The 19366-nt window shown below is 41.2% G+C and overlaps 1 protein-coding gene and 1 long non-coding RNA gene across 4 annotated transcripts in view; one reads left to right on the top strand and one right to left on the bottom strand.

The window, feature by feature from the left end:
- The window catches only part of gng12a (guanine nucleotide binding protein (G protein), gamma 12a), a 28041-nt gene that overhangs the window by 5340 nt on the left and 3335 nt on the right, over positions 1-19366 (top strand). Inside the window, exon 1 of one of the 3 annotated variants that reach the window (XM_053437959.1) lies at positions 3095-3240. The exons of the other annotated variants lie outside the window; for them this stretch is intronic. The gene's annotated coding sequence lies outside the window, so the exon portion shown is untranslated. Of the gene's footprint in view, positions 1-3094; positions 3241-19366 lie in introns of those variants that run through there. 3 annotated transcript variants of the gene reach the window in all.
- On the bottom strand, positions 453-18416 carry LOC128454540 (uncharacterized). The gene is made up of 3 exons (XR_008341632.1): positions 18201-18416; positions 6353-6577; positions 453-1980 (listed from the first exon to the last, which is right to left on the bottom strand). It is a non-coding gene; the product is annotated as an uncharacterized LOC128454540 (long non-coding RNA).

The following is a 19366-nucleotide window of genomic DNA, read 5'->3' as shown; positions in this document are numbered from 1 at the left end:
GTTAATACTTCACTTCCCTTGGACAGAGAGCAGGACACAGATAAGATAGGTCTATTTAGAGTATAAACTAAGTCCAAGGTTGTAGTCCTCAAAGACACTGCTCCAAGGTTGGATTTGATTGGCAAGGTTGGTGACTGATCTGAGAAGTTGACTGCTCATCAGTATTCTTGCAGAACTTCATGGGGAAAAGTTAAGGGACTGTTTTTGGCACATAATCAGACTCTGAATTGTAGTTTCATCCTATGAACTAAAATTATCCGAACATTCAGAAGTTTGGAATCAGGCTGATAGACAAGTGAAACAGATAGATAAAGGAATCAATGAGGGTATCATCAGTTATTCACCTAAAATAAATGATTTTGATTCTCAGTTACTTCTCCTAGGTATAAATAACACATCTGCTCGAATTTATAGCAAATTAGTTTTTTATTTGATTATAAATGTTTCTGTTTTATAATGTTACATAACAAAATTTACTAAGGATTTCCCATATATTTTTCTCAAAAAGAAGTCCACAATCTTTGATCCAAACCAAAGATTTTTAATTGATTAATTTTAAATCATTATTGTGTAGTAACAGTAAAATAATTCCTTTTTTTTGTTTGTTCGAAAACTTAAAAATAAAACAAATTTTCATTTTCGATAGTGAATTGATTGATTTGGTTATTGTTTCAATCCCGCAGAAATACAGGAGTGATCTATTATGTGAAGATCAACATGTTTTTTCTTTCAAATCCTTTTCACACAATTTTTTTAAATATATTTATATACACTTTATAATATATATTTGATAAGAGAATAAAAATAAAACAATGTCTGAGTTTTATTGAAGGGCCCTGTGACAGTGAGGCAGCATGCACAACATCAGGACCTTGAAACTGAAGCAGCTAAATGGAATTCACCCATCATCTCATTTTATTCTTCTCTCCGCTTTCCCCACTTTCATTCTTCACATGTCTGCTGAGAAAATAAAATCCTCTGTCTTAATTGATCAGACATAACAGCCATTTTAAAGACATTACCTTGACCGCTGTGATATTGTTCAGCATCTAGATGAAATAATTAATTGCTTGATGAATTTTCTTTTTTATAATGAAAATAATTGTCAGTTGCAGCCCTGTTTTAGAGTATGCAACAGACTTTTCAATTATCTATGTGGATTTTATTGCGAAAAATATGACATAATTGACCTTTATGTCTTTGTTTATTACTAAATCAGAAAATATGCTTCAGTTGAGCTTCAAATGTTTCTGTGCGTCAGAGCTCAGAACACACAGGAGAATAATGTGAATAATGTGAAGAGCTTCGAAGAGAAAAGGTTATTTATAGATCAGCGGTTACATAGAAAATCTATTTTTAGGCCCATCGTTATCTTCAAACTGTCACATGCAGGGACGTCTGCCTGTCATCCACCTGCTGTTCAGCTTGACTCTTGGCTCAAGGGAAATGGGGAGCTGACACACGCTGTAAACCAGGATTTGCAAGAAAGATTTCTTACCATTGACTTACATGAATTATTACAATGGTAAAAAAAAAGGGAAAACTGCCAATTAATAAATTGTAAATACAAGAAACACCAGAATGAAAAAGAGTGATCAACAGGAGGATACATTTCTTACTTGCTGCTGTGATACTCTGTTTAACTTAGCTGCTCTGGTGATAAATTCTCATGGCATTTACATTTTTGGTTTATATAGTTGAGCAGAAAAATGCTGTTTTAACAATTTTAAGTCGATCAAAGCAAAATGGCCTACTAATGTAAATCTAATGTACTTATGTAAGTTCATTACTGTTAGATTTATGGCTGTCATGGTGAACTCTGAAAACAGTGCACTTCAATTTCAGGCTTCCTTTGTATTAGATGTAGTAATTCCCATCCACAGATCTACAGTTCCTCCTTTCTGCCACATGGTGGTGCTCTCTGACTGCTTTCTGCTTCCATCTATTTTCTGGCTGCTGCCTGAATGTTGAACGACTCTTCTGTAACAGAGACAAAAGTGTGTCAGAGGTGCTCTGAGGCAGATCTGTAACATCAGCTGTTCAGTTTTAAATCTGACCGAGTCCCATATGATGCAAACTTTCCTGTGCAGCCCTTTTACCCCCATGATGGCTATTCAAGGCTTTTTCCTCGTTTCCACTCTCACACACACGTGGACACCATCTGGCACGTTGGCACTGCCAGGTGGTCCAAACACCACGAAGGCTTTTATTAAACTTGTCAATTAAAGTTTTCCGTTTCTATTTGTTCCCATGAGTGAGACGGAACATGTGTGAGTGTGAATGAGGCCTTTACCTGCAGGGAGAGAGAGCGTGTTAAACACAGTCTGTTGCACCTGTAACTCGAGTCCATTTTCTGTTATTTGTTCTGTCAGACAGCTCAGATAGTGTGTTTGTGTGTGTGTTTGTGTGTGTGTTTGTGCACCTCTGTAGATCACTTTACTGTCTGGATTATTTACTGGAAGGACTTGATAGTAACTCATATTAGGGAGGTGTCGTTAACAAACAGATCTGCCGTTTGTTTTTATATTTGTGCTTTATAAAGATTATGAATTAAGATACAAATTTGTAATATCTGAGTACAGAAATCCCTTTGTGCATTAGCTTTACCACTTATCCTTTAAGGGTTATTAGGGGGGGGGGGGAGCCAATTCCAGCAGTCACTGGGGGAGAGGTGGGGTAAACCCTGGACACTAGGAGCAAAACTAAAAAGATATAAAATAATTGATTAGCCCTAAGAAGCTACTATAGAAAGCTAGATAGAGTTGTGGCTGTAATATGATTCAAGCTGAAACTATGTTTGCCAAACTGTAGATGATGATGATTGGCAGATATATTAACACATTGATATAATGAATCCAATCTAATGACCTCCCCATTGATTTCCTGATACAATCCTTTCTGTGTGTTGACTTTTACTGTGTGCAAGTTTAAATTAAACTTATGTACCATTTTCTATGAAAGGGAATGATTGCACGTGCGGTTGCATTTCCTATAGGGGTAAAGTTCGTTTTGAGAATCCAGTCCTCTCTAGTCGGGCTGGCACCAGTGGTTTAGAGAGTTGGTTTAAGAACTCCCACTCACAGGAAGACACACCTTTTGCACAAACTCTCCTCTATTACAGCACGATTATTTCCTCTGACATACAGAGTATTTCATAAGGCCATAGCCCAAATATGGTCATATCCTCTCAGAAGGGGAGAAAAGAGTCCAGCCGGCAATCAGCCGCTTCCTGCCAGAAAGGTAGGTCTAAGGAAGAATAGGTTACGACTACCTGTCAGGCGTATTGTTATACACGTTGGCAGTTGTGATACTGTTAAACTAAGTGGAGGATGCAGCAGCAGTAGCATTATGAAGGATAAATGAATCATTGATAACACTCAGAGCGGAACGAACATGTAAATTCAGCTGTGTGTGTGTGTGTGTGTCGGGGGGGGGGGGGGGGGTGAACAGTGTCACTTTGATGGATTCTTTAATTTCTTTAGAGCCCTTTATGAGTCTTTGGGGAACTTTGCTGGCATCTCGAACAAAGGCCCATTTGTGGTTGCTCCACTGAGGCCCAGTCGGGACTCGACACCTGTAGCATAAGGCGGCGCATCAACATGTGTCTGTGCTGTGTTTCAGAGACGGATCGGCTCCTCTTTTTGTTGCCCTCAAGTCTGCGGGCCCCAAAGTTTTTTGGGCCGAGGCCTCGCTATGTTCAAAACAAGCAGGTGTCCGAGAGACGCACAATCACTGCCTGTCTCCTCATCCAACATCTCCATGTCTCCTCTTTTGCTGAAATCAGGTGCCTTATTCATACCCTGTGAAATCTATTCACTTATACGGCCCTCCGAGGTTTTGTTCGCCTATGATTTACTCACTCATTTCTGGTGCACGGTGGAACAAGGACTCACATTTTGTCCTGGAATGGTGCTTGTACAGTGGCTCCTTGTGCAATTACCTCACCGAACTGTAACAAACAGGCTGTGTTCCCTCTCCCCGAGCTTCGAATTTGAAAACTAGACAGTTATCTTGGTGTTTGCAATATTTTTTCTTCCCACCGGGAGCAATCTGTTGCAGAATCTGCATCTGCAGACTTTTCACACTGGCTCATTTTTTGGGGGGGAGGGGGGGGGAGAGAGATTGTATCACTGTGTACCCAACAGCAGCATTTTGCTTTAGAATTCCTACTCTCGTACCTTGAGGCACAGTTCAGAAATACCCACTCTGCCTGAGCAGCTTACTGTGTATCGACTTGTTTGAGACGATGGACAGAAGCAGGATTGCGTGATTGAGTGAGGTGGACCTAGTGACCCCCTTGCGCTGAGACATTGTTACAGCGTGAAGAGAGAGGAAGTGGAGGGAGACGGAGGGAGGAGGAGGAGGAGGAGGAGGAGGAGACAGACATCACTTTTGAAGGGGATTCGGGGTGGGCTGCAGAGGAAGTGGCCGCAGTGTGACCCACAGTGTGAGCCTCTTCCTCTGCCCGACATGTCTTTGAAACTGTTAGATGAACGGAGTCGCGGTGATTGGAGGGAGGGGCAGCCATTCATGTGGCCTGTGATTAATAGTAACTCAGACCCCTCTGTGAACACGTGTGTGTTTCTGTGTGTTGTGGTAGGGGGAGTTTGTAAGTCAATCTGGCTTTGTGCTAGCCAATGTGTCTAGTCTCAGGTCTTACTGTCTTAAATGTTTTGCAGCTACAATCAAGGTACTTGAAAAGATCATATGTAACAATTCTTCAATAAAATCTCTAAATCAACTAGACCTATGTTACATATGTTGTTGACTTGTGTACATTTTCCAACAATGTTCAAACTTAGAGAAATCCAGCGATGGACAATGAAGGAAAAACCCACTGCTAGCCAGTTAGCCAGTTAGCAATTCGTCTGTTTTTTCCTTCCACTATTTGTATTGTTCACTCGCAATGGAGTCGATTAGTCATTGTTGTTTTCTGCGTAACGTGAATCAAACTTTAACACATGACCTCATCCATGCAAATGATTTGCGTCAGGGAGTTTCTCACTGACAGTGGTGATGAAGACAACACCCATGATGCCACGCTGCTTCACAACGTCATCAAACCAAGACTTTTGTTATTGTTTTGATTGAGAGACCCTTAGTGATCAAATCTACATAATGTAGATATGAATCAAAGGCTCTAACTATTACTGATGTGCAATTTCTCAGAAATACACCAGGAAACTAAAAATGTTTTGAATGATACTATAAAGGCAATGACGAATCCCTCTCTCTCCTTCTCTCTTCTCGGAATCCTTTCTCTGTTTAAAAAGCAAGACCAAAAGTACTTTTGACTAAAGGGTGTTTCTTTGTCCTGTAATCACACTGAAAACTTCAAACACAATTTCCTGACTGACAAAAACATTGTTAAGTTAGTTAACACGGTGTGTGACTCTTAAAAGGAGGTTTCCAAAGATTGCAATATGCTGTCTGAGAGGTGGGTTAGGTTTCCACAATGGAAAAACACGAGGGCTTGAAAGTTTGATTACTACTGAAATTTATTTGCCTTCCTGCTCTTATTTAGTAAACTTCTAATCTCTTATTTTAATGAGAGATTAGAAAAACTAAGAAATAGATTTACTTTATGGACCTGGCCTTTCTCTCTGACCTCGTCTCTCAACACTGACTGAGGCCTTCAACTCTGTCATAAAGACATCATAAAAACCAGTCAACTGACCTTGGAAACAGAAGCACAATGAATACGTACAGATATTACAGTCAGAGCGAAATCATGGCCTAAAAGATACACACTTGAATAATGGTTTTACTGTTTTGCAGATATAGGTTTTTCATTGACTATTGCAGATACTAATAGAGTAGGGTGTCTGATCGCCGACATACTGTATAATGTTGATTGTTACGTTGATGGTTGTTTTTTTACACGTGATTAAAATGCAACAATTCAATAATAACATATGAAACCAAGAAGTTGCATTTAAATGAATTTTTATTTAATCAAGATTGTATAATTAAGTTGAACATAGAAGGTATTTGAGTGTTTGAAGTAGATCTACACTTTTACTTATTTTAAATAAAAGATCCAAAAGGGACAAATAAAACAATATCTACATTTTTTTTTATCTTGGCCTTGTGAAAGCAGGAATGATCTCAAGCTGCCACATATAATTGAGCAGCTGACCTTACATCACTGTTACTATTTGCATCTGGAGAATATCATCATGACCATGCATTGTGACTATTTATTTTTGATGATAACTTGAGGAATTTAGCATCAGCACTATTTGTTTTCTCACTGAGACATTTCCCTTCAACTGGTTCCTGTATTTTAGGAGAGTGTGTGTGTGTGTGTGTGTGTGTGTGTGTGTGTGTTTGTGTGTGTTTGTGTCGTTACCTCTCATGCAGCTTGTCTTGAGCAGTCACATGCAATCATCTGTCCACTATCCACGTGCCTGTCATTCCTGTCCTTGTTTGTTCAGAAGTGTCCCTTCTTGCCCTCTGATAATGTGGATCGTGTTGGTGCTGAACTATAGTCAGACAGTGCTGCAGATAAAGACACCATGAGACCATGTGTCTATGTGTCCCATCAGTCATCACACCTTAAGTTATCTCATACATCCTGTTGGCGGAAACAAGGTTCAGGCACTTCGGAAATACCTCGTCTCACTGTGTGTTTTGTTTAAGAATTGACTTTTGAGAGATTGTACAGTCCTACCCGTCAGTTACTGACTGTCCCAGATACTGGCGTGTTTTGTTGTTTTCAATTGACCAATGGTTTATCTGTGGTATAGTTTTTACTCTCAAACTATATGAGCCCCAACTTATTCTTAAATGAAAGTTGTTAAGGCTTTCATCTCTTTTCTCTGATCCCCTATTACAGTGCCTTGCATAAGTATTCACCCCCCTTGGACTTTTTCCCATTATGTGCTGTTACTAACTGGAATTCAAATAGACTTAAATAAACTTTTTCCCGTTTGATCAACAAAACATGCATAGTACTTTGGAGGTGCAAAATAAATTTTATTGTGACACAAACAATAATGAGAACAAAAAAGTTGACTTCTGTTGGGTGCATAAGTATTCACCCCCCTGTGTCAATACTTGGTAGAACCCCCTTTCGCTGCAATTACAGCTGCAAGTCTTTTGGGGTATGTCTCTACCAGGTTTGCACATCTAGAGATGGAAAGGTTTGTCCATTCTTCTTGGCAAAAAAGATGAAGCTCAGTCAGATTGGATGGAGACCGTCTGTGAACCGCAATCTTCAAGTCTTGCCATAGATTCTCTATTGGATTGAGGTCTGGGCCATTTTAAGACATTAACATTCTTTAATCCAAACTATTCCTTTGTAGCTCTGGCTGTATGTTTAGGGTCATTGTCCTGCTGGAAGATGAACCTCCGCCCCAGTCTCAAGTCTTTTGCAGACTGCATCAGATTTTCTTCAAGGATTTCCCTGTATTTGGCTCCATCCATCTTTCCCTCTATTCTGACCAGTTTCCCTGTACCTGCTGAAGAGAAGCATCCCCACAGCATGATGCTACCACCACCATGTTTCACTGTTGGGATGGTGTGCTCAGGGTGATGGGCAGTGTTGGGTTTTCGCCACACATAGCGTTTTGCATTGAGGCCAAAAAGTTCAATTTTGGTCTCATCTGACCAGAGCACCTTCTTCCACATGTTTGCTGTGTCTCCCACATGGCTTCTGGCAAACTCCAAACGGGATTTTTTATGGATCCCTTTCAACAATGGCCTTCTTCTTGCCACTCTTCCATAAAGGCCAGATTTGTGGAGTAGACGACTAATAGTTGTCCTGTGGACAGATTCTCCCACCTCAGCTGTGGATCTCTGCAACTCCTCCAGAGTAACCATGGGCCTCCTGGTTGCTTCTCTGATTCATTTTCTCCTTGTCCGACTCTTCAGTTTGGGTGGACGGCCTCCTCTTGGTAGGTTTGCGGTTGTGCCATATTCTTTCCATTTTCTTATGATGGATTTTATGGTGCTCAGAGAGATGTTCAAAGCTCTGGATATTTTTTTATAACCTAACCCTGCTTCATATTTCTCCACAACTTTATCCCTGACCTGTTTGGTGAGCTCCTTGGTCTTCATGATGCTGTTTGTTCAGTAATGATCTCCAACAAACTCTGAGTCCGTCACAGAACAGGTGTATTTATACTGAGATTAAATTACAGACAGGTGGACCCTATTTACTAATTATGTGACTTGCAAATGTGACTTGTGAATGCAATTGGTCGCACCAGATCTTTGTTAGGGGTTTCACAGTAAAGGGGGTGAATACATATGCACTCAACACTTTTCAGATTTTTATTTGTAAATAATTGTGAAATCCATGTAATATTTCCCCCCACTTCCAAATGATGCACTATTTTGTGTTGGTCCATTACATAAACTCACGATGAAATAAATTTTAATCTGTGGTTATACCATGACAAAATGTAGAAAAGTCCAAAGGGGGCGAATACTTATGCAAGGCACTGTATCTGTATCTGTATCTCTCGGTTTTTCCTTGTTATTTATGTTAAATACCGAAATGGAAGAAGTAAATGATATTCAACCTATCCTAATCGACCTGTTCACCTCTGACCTGCAAGGTCAAGGATCGGCAGTTTGTAGAGAAATACATTTCAAGCCGAGAGCGACACACTATACCCAGCACAGCCTCTCAGATTTCCACTGATTTAATGATGCAGTGGCAAAATATTGACTAATGTGCCATGCAACAGGAGAAAGGAGCATTCTAACATGTGGATGCAGGTGCTTGATAGTTCTTTCCCTTCTAGATTTCAGTTACATGCACTCATGATTATATAGCAATAAATCTGGATTCGGTCTGGGTGATAAAAAAATATAAAATAATTATCGCAATATCATTTTCATCAATATAACAAGGTGTATATATATATATATATATATATATATATATTGCATTTTGCTAGCACAGTGAGGAGGTAAAACACACAACTGATCTACCTCAGCTTTGAAAAATGTTTTTTTTTTCCAGCTCATAAAGAACAGTCTGCAACCTTCGCACAGAATAAAAAATCTGTCTTTAAACTCAAAAGAAATAACAATCTGACATTTATTGAAATATGATAAAATTATATTAGGGTCATATCTTCTTACCCTAGTCCAAATATTGTTTTACATAAGTTACATCTTGCAAGTCACAAGGTGACATGATCAAAGTGGTTATTTTGTCTCATAAACAAGTGAAAAGGTTTTTCAGTTCACCGTTGTATGTGATAAAGAAATATTCATATTTGAAAAGCTGGAACCCTAAAGCATTATTGTTATTATTATTATTTCATGCAAGATGAGTACATCAGCTGGGGATTTAGTAATCCATTTATTGTGTACTTTTTTTCAGCTTTATTATATACTGATGTGCAAACATTTAACCGCCCTTAGTGAGGTAGTTCCCAATATTTAGCTGTTTCTATAGAAATGTTTTTAGAGTTATTTTTGCCCGATACACAGCTTCACAGGGGCTCCACAGCTTTGTGTCTCCTTTCCTGTCTTTCTCTCTCGACAGTAGCGGGGGGGATTTTCCTAGTTCCCCTCTGCAAATGTTCTGACCTTTTTCTGTGGACGTCCCAAACCAGTGTTTTAGGTGAACTCACTTGGGAATTTCACAACTATGTGGAATGAAAAGTGAAATTTGGTAAAACTTTTTTTGATGCTGTAGAGCGCCCTTTTTGTTTTCTGTTTTGCTCTCTTTGTTCCACTGGGTCTGTCTCTTTATGTCTCTGTCTCTCTAGCTCTCTCACTCTCTCTCTCTCACTCTCTCTCTCCTGACAGAGGAAATCATGCAGCCTGCATTTTTCCATCGCTAATCCCTTTGTCCTGTCTGACTGGGTTGGGCACTGCTGATTTTCAGAGCGTAGTTCATTGTTGCAAATATTGTCTTTTTTTCTTCACTTTAGTGTTGCTGTGTTGGTCCTGAATTTTTTCATTATGTATATCCATTCAGAGGAGTGACATTAAATATATATTAAGTGCATTTATAGAAAACAAACTGTTTAATTCATGCCATTATTAGTTTTAGAACATATTGCATGTTTATTTTAATGTCATAGAGGTCATCTTCTAAAAATAGACATTGCACCGTCTGACACACACATGTACAGACACACACATATACAGACACACTTAATCCTTGTCTTGCACAGGCACACACACACCCCCTGTCCCCATTTATGTCATCCTCTGATACATACTATTTCTGCTTTGCTTGGAAAACAAACTCATCTTTATGACCTTCATGTTGTCGTCTAATGAACTGCGTGACGTCCGAGCCATTATCAGTTATTCCATCCATGCTCGCTGGTGTTTCCCACATCTCTGCTCCAGCAGGGTTGAGGAGGAGGAGGAGGGGCTGGGAAATGGCCAAACTAGTTACTCGACAGACCTTTGGCCTTCTCTATTCCACCTTCGCTGCAGCGCTAACGTACATGCAGGGAGTCCAGCTCAGTGGTGGAGAGGTTGGAAAGACTGACTGCGTTTGTTTATTGTTCCTTATAGGCAGGGCAGTGTTGGGCCAGAGATGGAGACCCATTGTGTGGTATCTCCCTGCCTTCGTCATGAATAGTAGCTTTCACAGGCGAGAGCGAGTGAGGCAAAAGCAAAGTGCTCACAATAGCTTTAAGTTTTATTGCGTTCCTGTCGCCGGCTGCAGATTTTTGGCATTCGACCAAATGCAACATACACACCGCTGCACAGCTTGCTCTCTCCAGCTGAACTCTCTCTCTCTCCGTCCAACACACACACACAAACTCTTATCTCTCCCTCAGTCTGAGCTACAAGCACACATCTTTTTCTACAGCTCTCTGCCCCACCATTCATTCCTTCCCTGCATCCATTTCCAGCAAACTCCACTCAGCTTGCACTAAGCTTTCTTTTGTGCAGCTTTAGCACAACAATGCCGTTTGTTTTCCAAGGGCAGAGCAGAGAGACGCTGCCTGGCAGCCTCTCTGCCTAGGTCGCCCGTGTCTCCTGCATGTCACCCTCTGTGCGTCTGCAGTGACGTCTGAAGGGCATTATCTGCCATAGGCCTGTGTTTGTTTTGGGCTGCTCTGGACTTGATAATGGCCCATTACTGGGGAAACAGAAGCTCACAGGCACCTCAGTGGAAACTGCAGAGACCTTGCTCTTCTGGACGATACCCAGTTGGCACTGTAATACTAGTTATTTCTGGTGGTAGTTTTTAGGTGAAACTGGACCCACTGTTGCCAACAACAACACAGACCTGTGGGCTATTTTTAGCCCGTACTCTGACTGCTAATGATATCACAGAGGCGTTGGCTGTCCTCTGCGTCTAGTTGATGTTACTCCCAGACGTTTGGCCTCCTATTTTCCAAGCCACAAAAGCAGCCACTTGCGTCTGAATACTTGTTGAGCATCAACAAAGTCTTTAACATAATTGGCTCATAATCTCCAGCCTCTCCTGTGGAAGGAATGTGAGGAATTCAGTTGACAGTTGCATCAAAGACAAGAAGAAAAATCTTCCGGTCATTGTTGTCGCCCTTTGATGGCATTTTTAGTCATTCTCTGATCATTTTATCTATGTCATTCCTACCTGCATAGCATTGTAAACTGCATAGTAGCCAGGAAACAGAGTAAAGTCCCAGCCCAAGATGTTCTCTGTACTTATTGTAAGAATATACACAGAGGAGGTTATGTTTTCATCCGCGTTTGTTAGTTTGTTTACAGGATTAAAATTAAACCTACTCTACCATTTCAAAAAGTTTGTGGATGAACCCATTAAAAAAGTTGGTGCGGATCCAGATCAGGATGCTCTCTGAGTCTGAGTATTTAATTTTTTATTTTTTTTCTTGCTACATTTTCATTGATTCTAAGAGAATAATTCGTGGAGCTTGATTTAAGAAAAATCATGCATGTTTATTGTACTGCAGTGACACCCATTTTATTATCTAGCAAAATATTGGAAAGAACTAAATTGAGTAAAGTGTTTATTTTAACGTTTTAAAGTGGATGCACCGCATGATAGATTTCTTTTGGAAAGCATAATATGTTCAGTGTTCTGCATAGCCCCTGCCACACACACACCTAATGTAGGTGTCCATTAGACATTCACTTGGCTGCACTACACTTACACTACATCCCCCCTAACATTTAAACCATGCTCCACCCACATTTAGGATTACACAACTGATCATTTGCAATCTCTACAATAAGCACACAACATGGCTGACCCTGCTTGTGTAAAATGGCCTAATCAGCAGATCAGAAACCATGTTTCTTTACCATCCAACTCTGGTATGTAAGAAAGATAAAATGAGTCAAGGACATCATATTTTGCAGTTGTTTTTGTTTAATCCTGTGAAATGCTTATCATTTCTCAGTAAAAGCAAGGGGCTGTGCATGTGTGGTCATTCATTATTGAAACAAATTGCATTGAATATCTGTTTCACCTTCAACTCTGCCTGCAGCATTAGTCATGTAGCAGAGTTTGTGTGTTGTGTGCTTTGTGAGGAGTGGAGACTAACTAGAGGTTGCCAGGGTGGAGATTGTCTTATTTTACCATTTGATTTGCTTCTTGTTTAATCCTTGCAAACCAAGAGTGTTACTACTAGTCTACGGTGTTATCACTGTTATCTGTCATGTTGTCGGATACTGGGAGTCCCTGACACACATGTTGCTCCTCTCCAGTCCTGTACCAGCCACTGAATGTGCAGGCAGTCATGTTCACATAATCCTGTTCTAAGTACCACCATGTTTAAGGACACCGATTAGCTTACTATCTCATGGATGTCTCACATTATCTATCTTGACATGCAACTTTTCCCTGTTTTTTTGCCAAGTATTTTTCAATTGAGTTCATTATAAGCTGGGTCGGCTTGTAATTCCTGCAGCGAAACTCGTCAGCCCTCTAGTCTGAGTCTGAAACAAGCTATCATTCATAGTTTGTTTGGACAGAAATGAGCCTCAGGTAATTGCACATGAATTTAGGATTTAGAAATCCTGCAGGAATGAGTTCAGTGTAGTCTTCTGTCTAGACACTGTGAATACTGTGTTACAGTACACTGAATTGTTTTTGTATCCTATCCGGCCACAAACTTCAGGATTGTGCAGTTTGTCAGATTCTGTGAACTCACTGTTTAAGGTGAACCTTTCCTTCAGGGTGATACAGAAATGACATTGTTACTCCAAGTGCCACATGTTTAACCTGAGCAATTTCCCTTGACCTTTGTACGGTCCTTTAGCTCTTTCCTGGAAACATCTGCTTACACAAGAATAATGGATAGCCCTCGGCCAATCACAATCGAGCAGAGCAGCATAGAGAGGACTGAATTTCCCAGTATTCCCTTTGTACTGTACTGTGCAGCCAATGGGTGGGGTGGTTTCAGCTTCACTTATCTTCATGGCCATACCAGTAAGCTCTGGGGTGGTGCTGCAGCTCTGTCTCGTCATAGTTCCACTTAAAGCTCACAGTTTTCTGCTTCAGTCTGGTCTACAGTAAGTTAGTCATTGTGGGCTGAACTATGCATACAGCTCATAAACCTGCTGCTCCTGTATGCACTCCAGTACTACTCTTACAATAAACGTCCTATCTGAAAGGGCCTATGCCTGCGTTTTTGTCTAGAACTGTTTCATGAAACACCGAACTCTGCAAAATGTCTGCAGTTCCGCAAGCAACGGGATGCAGTGGAACCAAAATGCAATTCAGCAATGCAAGACGTCACCCTATTCAAAGTGAAAGAGCAGCGTTTTAGTTAATGTCTGAAATGCATACGTGTGAGTTTGTGATATTTCCCAGAGATTGTGGGAGCAGGCTTTGTCCTCCAGTCTGTGTGGTTTTTCTGTTACTCTTGATGAATAAAATCATCATGATATCTGCTGTATAAACTCTATGACATAAGCTGCCAAAGAAACCGGGGCCTAACAGCAGCTCCTTTCTTTTTTTCTGGTGGGAAAGTTGTGATGGTTCTCACAGTGTGAACCAGTGCGAGCACACACCCCACCATCTCCTCCCTGCCTCACCCTTTCTCTCTCCCAGACCTACAAACCCAACCAGCCAGAGCGTCTCCCTCTGGCTCATAAACACTATCCTACTTTACTCAGCAGCAGGAATGATGACTGATGAGTATTATTGAGTTTGATAAGCTGAGTGACCAAGTGAGAATGAGCCCGTGTTTATAAGTAAGCAGATGACGGGACTGTGAACTGACACAGATTTGATCTGCGGAGCAACTGAAGTGCGGGCTCATGTTTTAGGTGTAGCCTGAGATGGTTTTTCACTCAGCTGGGAAAGTGCTGACTGGCAGCAAGATACTATGAGACGGCTACTTTTAGCTTCGCCTGCAGAAAATCCTGCTTGTAGGGAGAGTCTGTGTGTGTGCAGGGGGAGGGGAGTACATGAGAGATGGCAGAGTTGTGTGTGTATGTGTGTGTGTGTGTGTGTGTGTGTGTGTGTGTGTGTGTGTGTGTGTGTGTGTGTGTGTGTGTGTGTGTGTGTGTGTGTGTGTGTGTGTGTGTGTGTGTGTGTGTGTGTGTGTGTGGTGTGTGTGTGTGTGTCTGTGGGTACGCAAGGCAGAACAACTAATATACTAGCTTGTGGCTGGGGCCCACGTCTTTGAACTCCCCTTTGTTCAAAGCAACAGACGTCTGTCTAGACACCAAATATCGCCTTTCCACAACTCTCTTTTCTGCACTCGTCAGCTGGTGTATAACGTCAGACAGACGCCAGCCAGTAGATATACCAGGGCCTTGTTAACATGATCGCCAGAAGTGTTCCATGCAATAAAATGCAAACTTTTACCCGATAAGAACCTGAAGTTCTCATGCATGATTGTTTATATCTGCAGAATGTGCATAGGGACAAGCCTTGAGTCAATGTCAACTCTGACTGCATCATCCTTGGCAAACGTTTCAATATTTTCAACGCAGCAACAAAGACTCCAGGTGTGTCATCAAGATTGTTGACTTTGTCAGAAATTCAACAGATGTTTACAATGCTACTAAACACACTCCTATAGATCTAAAGTCAGTGAATGATAATCACCCACTGTCTGATTTCAATGCACATGGTGCAGGTAGTTTTCCAATAGAGACACAAGTTCGTTACCTTGCTGAGGAGTGGGAAATATGCAGCCTGTCTGCATGCACCTCTTCGTTCCTCCTTGTTAATTGTAGCTCATTGATGTGGCTGTTTTCTTCTTGTACAAATGTAAATAGTGTTTGTCCTCAGCTTTTCCTTTTAGATGTCAAACCTGTGTCCCTGCATAACTCCTTAATGACGTTAATGAAGCTACAGAAAAAATGATCTGTGTCCATTATCGTTTTTCCCCTAAATTGAACTAAGGGTGTGAACTTGCTGAGATTTATAGTCCTTTTTAGACCGAGCATGGTCTGGGAGAAATTCACTAATCTGTCATCTTGTGGTGACCTGAATGGAAGGGTTCGAATGTTGATGGAGTATGATCCTGCAGCCTGCCTCTCATCACCTTGTGTCAGTCACGTCTTAAGTGCAGCAGGCGATATTTAAGCCCTAAAGCAGTTTATTTCCAGTGAAGCTACTTTATTACAAAAGCTGCTGCAGTCTGAAAAGCCTCCGATACTCAGTGGAGGGACCACACAGACTGTGCAGTTGACAGGACCGACTCTTCTTGTTGCTTTTTAATGGATGTCATGAAATCGTCAGCAGCAAAGTTAAGAGTTTTTTTTGGGGGGATCGGAGCTGCAATACAGCAGCATTGCATACACACACACACACACACACACACACACGCACACACACACACACACACATGTACTTCTATCTTTGTGAGGACACACATCGACCTAATGCTTTACCACCCTGCTTTACCCTAAACTAGGCTGAACCCAAACTAGTCCTCACAACGATAGAAGTACACACACACACACACACACACACACACACACACACACACAAATATAGAGTACGTTTTTCATCTCTGAGTGTTGGTGTTAATGGCACTGACTCATAATGGCTCCCTGTTCTTGGCACTTTGAACACACTGCTAATGAATGGCACATGTGCGGGTGGGTTTGTGTGTGTAAGGTACAGCAGAGCAGTGGGGCCTCGGTGCTCTGTGCAGTAGGTGGTCCCCCTGGCTGCTATGTGTGTGTATTGTGATGGGGTGGTCTTTTTTCTGATCCTTGGAGGCAACTATTTTTTTTTCCAAGGCTCCTTAATGTACATGGTGGTGTTTAATGCCACACACTTATGCACACACACACACACACACACACACAGACACACACACACACACACCCTGGTGCCTCCCCATAGAGTTTCAGTCAGACCGGTGGTGCTGGTAGCTGCTGGCATGACTTCACAGGGGCTTCACAGTTTGACTGAGGTGACTCAGTTGGGATAGTTTTCCTGTAAAAATTACTTGTGAGAGCCGGCGTGATTTAAGACCTACCCGTTTCTCCCACTTCACATGCTGGTTGAACTGATATTTTGGCGCCACAGAGTAGTAAACTATCCATTCTGGCTTTACTCCGTCTTAAATTACAGCTGTGGTGGTGAGCTTTCCCCTCTTGCATTTCATGCTCAATCACATGACAGCCACAACTTAAACTATCAGAAGGCGATTTCTCATTTCCTTTGCTAGTTTGTCAATCTGTTTAAGCACATAATAGTACTCTTATTCAAAATTCTTTATACAGTGATTTGAGTGTAGTTCCCCAAAAAATTAATAAAAATCTATTAAAGCTGCTTTCAGACATGTACTGAAGTCTGGACATTTTCCTGAACTTTTCTGGAGGGCCTGTACTCAAGAACACACATGTACAGGTCAGTTAAATATCCTAGTAAAATTTGTCAGTGAGCCCATATAAGAATACAGTTGTAAAATGCCCGGAAATTTCAAAGTGAGCGAGTGGGCGTATTTATTACTTTTCTTAAACACAATGACGGATGCAAAACCGGAAGATGAAGGATAATAAAGAGGCGACATACACGTAGAGGCTGAAGGGGTCAACTTGTAAAGACAACAAGATTTGAGAGGTTTTGGTGATAAAGGCAGACATTGGGGTCAATGCGCCATAAACAAAAAGGCAGTGGAATTTATACGTCATGTCTTTCTTATCGAATGCTCTCCCCCCCGAGCCAGCCCAAGCTTGAATGTTCTGGAAATGTTCCTGTTGTTGTGAAAGTGTCCGACCCGCTCAATCTCCTGCTGCGTTCTTTATATGGGAAAGACAAACCCCAGGAAATGAGTGAGTGCTAAATCGTTAATCTGCAGAAATATTTTATAGTTTATAGTTTTATGGTTCATTTTAATAAAAGCTTGCATAGCCACTAATCAGCACTTAAGCTCATTAGTGATAACTCTTGCTCTGCTCCCCCATCATGTGACCTTAACCTTGCAGGTCGTAGTGTCTGCTTGATAATCTCCAACTTTAAAACAGCAGAGCATCCACTGTGTTCAAAGTCATGCTTGAGGTTCCTCTTTGCTGCAGCCCTGCCGTGTGGATCCTGTTTTTATTACTCATAATATCTTTTAATTCACTGTTGCACTGGATCAGCAGCTTTTGTGCTGTGTTGGCATGCTGCTCAAATTATAAACTATATCATCTGGCTCGGCTGGTAGTGCCAGGAGGCCTACCTTTTTTACCTGGCAGCAGTAAATGACTTCCTCAAACAAAAGAAAAACAAGACTGTCTGCCAAGAAAGTTCATTACTGAAATAAATACGCTAAGTTTTAACATCATAAATGTATCTTTTGAGTAAAGGTTCCTCTGGACTTTCCTTCTTCCAGAATGGACATTTTATAGTTGGTAAAAACATCTCAAGAATCAGATTCACAGATTCACAGATTCACACCTATATGTGATCTCATTTCTAATTGACAATGACTCTGCAGCATTTATACAACAGCTGCTTTTAAGCAGGCGCTCCTACTTTCTTTCTTTCTTTGTAAAGACCCTTCCAGAGTCTATAGGAATGAATAGAATCACTCATCACGTTCAGATGAAAGGATTTTATCTATTCCACCTGTGGGCCCTCCACTTTATGACTAAGCTGGGAGAATGTTTGCATGAGATGATTGCTCACTTTGCAATGTAATTCATTGGCCTTTCAAGTTTCACTTCCACATTATCAATAACAGTTTAGCTCTTTGAGTCATCTCTGGCTCGGCTTCCTTTGCAGCAATTACTTATCTTTTAGATCTTGAGAAATGCTCTTTAATCAGGCACTCCCTGGCAGTGGTCTGAAAATTGAGATTTTAACCTACCCTTCCCGTTTCCGTGTGTTTGTCTCTATTCCTCCCTTACTGTTTGTTCTCGAGACAAACGAAGAGGCGCACGATCCAGCTGCAGCATTAGACGCTGTCCTGAGGGACGACATCCTGCAGGGTGAAGGGGCCGCAGACAGGGTGGAACAAAATAAACATACATCCGACTTAAAGTTCATGCATGTCAGGCACCATGACTGAGTTATGTGCACTAACCTGAATGACTTATTGGGAGTAACCATATATGGAACAATTAGAACAATGGGCAAAATTAAAACATGCATGCAACAGAAAGCCTCTGATTGTCATTTACAAATTCAACCCCTGCAGCAACTTGACTCATCGATTTCACAATAAACTTCTGAGAAACTGGAGCCTGAAGTTTCCTGTTCACTGCTGAGAAGAGTTGTATAACAAGAGAGAGAGTGTGGTTTCATTGCAGAAAAGGAAATATGTGTTTTGCACGAGAAACGGACAAATGGCCATAAAGGGAAGCAGGAGCACGAGTGAGAAACGCTGGAGTCGGATCTGCACATGTACTGGAGGATGTGTCAGGGCTTGTTCCCCTGCACTCTGTAAATGATTAGCAGGAAGTGGGATCACAACCGGCTGTTTCGTTGGATCAGTAAAACTCTCTGACACCGGCAGCATACAGAGTGTTTCAGTCATTGTTACAGTTTCGCAGTGATCAGATTGTTTAATACTCTTTGGACACTTTGGTGTTATATTATATTGTCATGGATAATGTAATGCTTCAGGCAATGTATATTTTCCCTTCTTTTTTCTTTACACTAAAAAAATAAAGAAATTGCATGAGCATCCCTCAGTTTTGTGTTTCCCTGGAACTGACGACACTATTGGTAACAACCATGCCGAGGAAGAGGAAGTAGTGAGGGGTAGTTGTTGACTCTCCTTAAACCAACGTCTCTATTGTTCATAACACATCCACCTCAGCATGCAACTGTAGTTTAATCCTTCACATCTCTTCCCTCTCGTGCCTGCATTCTCTGTTTATTCATTCAGCTGGTTTCATCTGATCAAGATGGCTCTTACACAAAACCCCTCTCTCATCTGTCTCCTGCTCCAGGGACAGTGTTGAGGTGCTTTCCCTGTTTGAATCAGTTGCTGTTTTCTCCGTCGTCTGTTTGATAGTTTTTTTGTTTTGT

The sequence above is a fragment of the Pleuronectes platessa genome, chromosome 13 (genome assembly GCF_947347685.1).
Source record: "Pleuronectes platessa chromosome 13, fPlePla1.1, whole genome shotgun sequence".
Classification (NCBI taxonomy): Eukaryota; Metazoa; Chordata; class Actinopteri; order Pleuronectiformes; family Pleuronectidae; genus Pleuronectes; species Pleuronectes platessa.
Note: the sequence above shows the minus strand (reverse complement) of the source record. Positions and strands in the feature narration are given on the sequence as shown.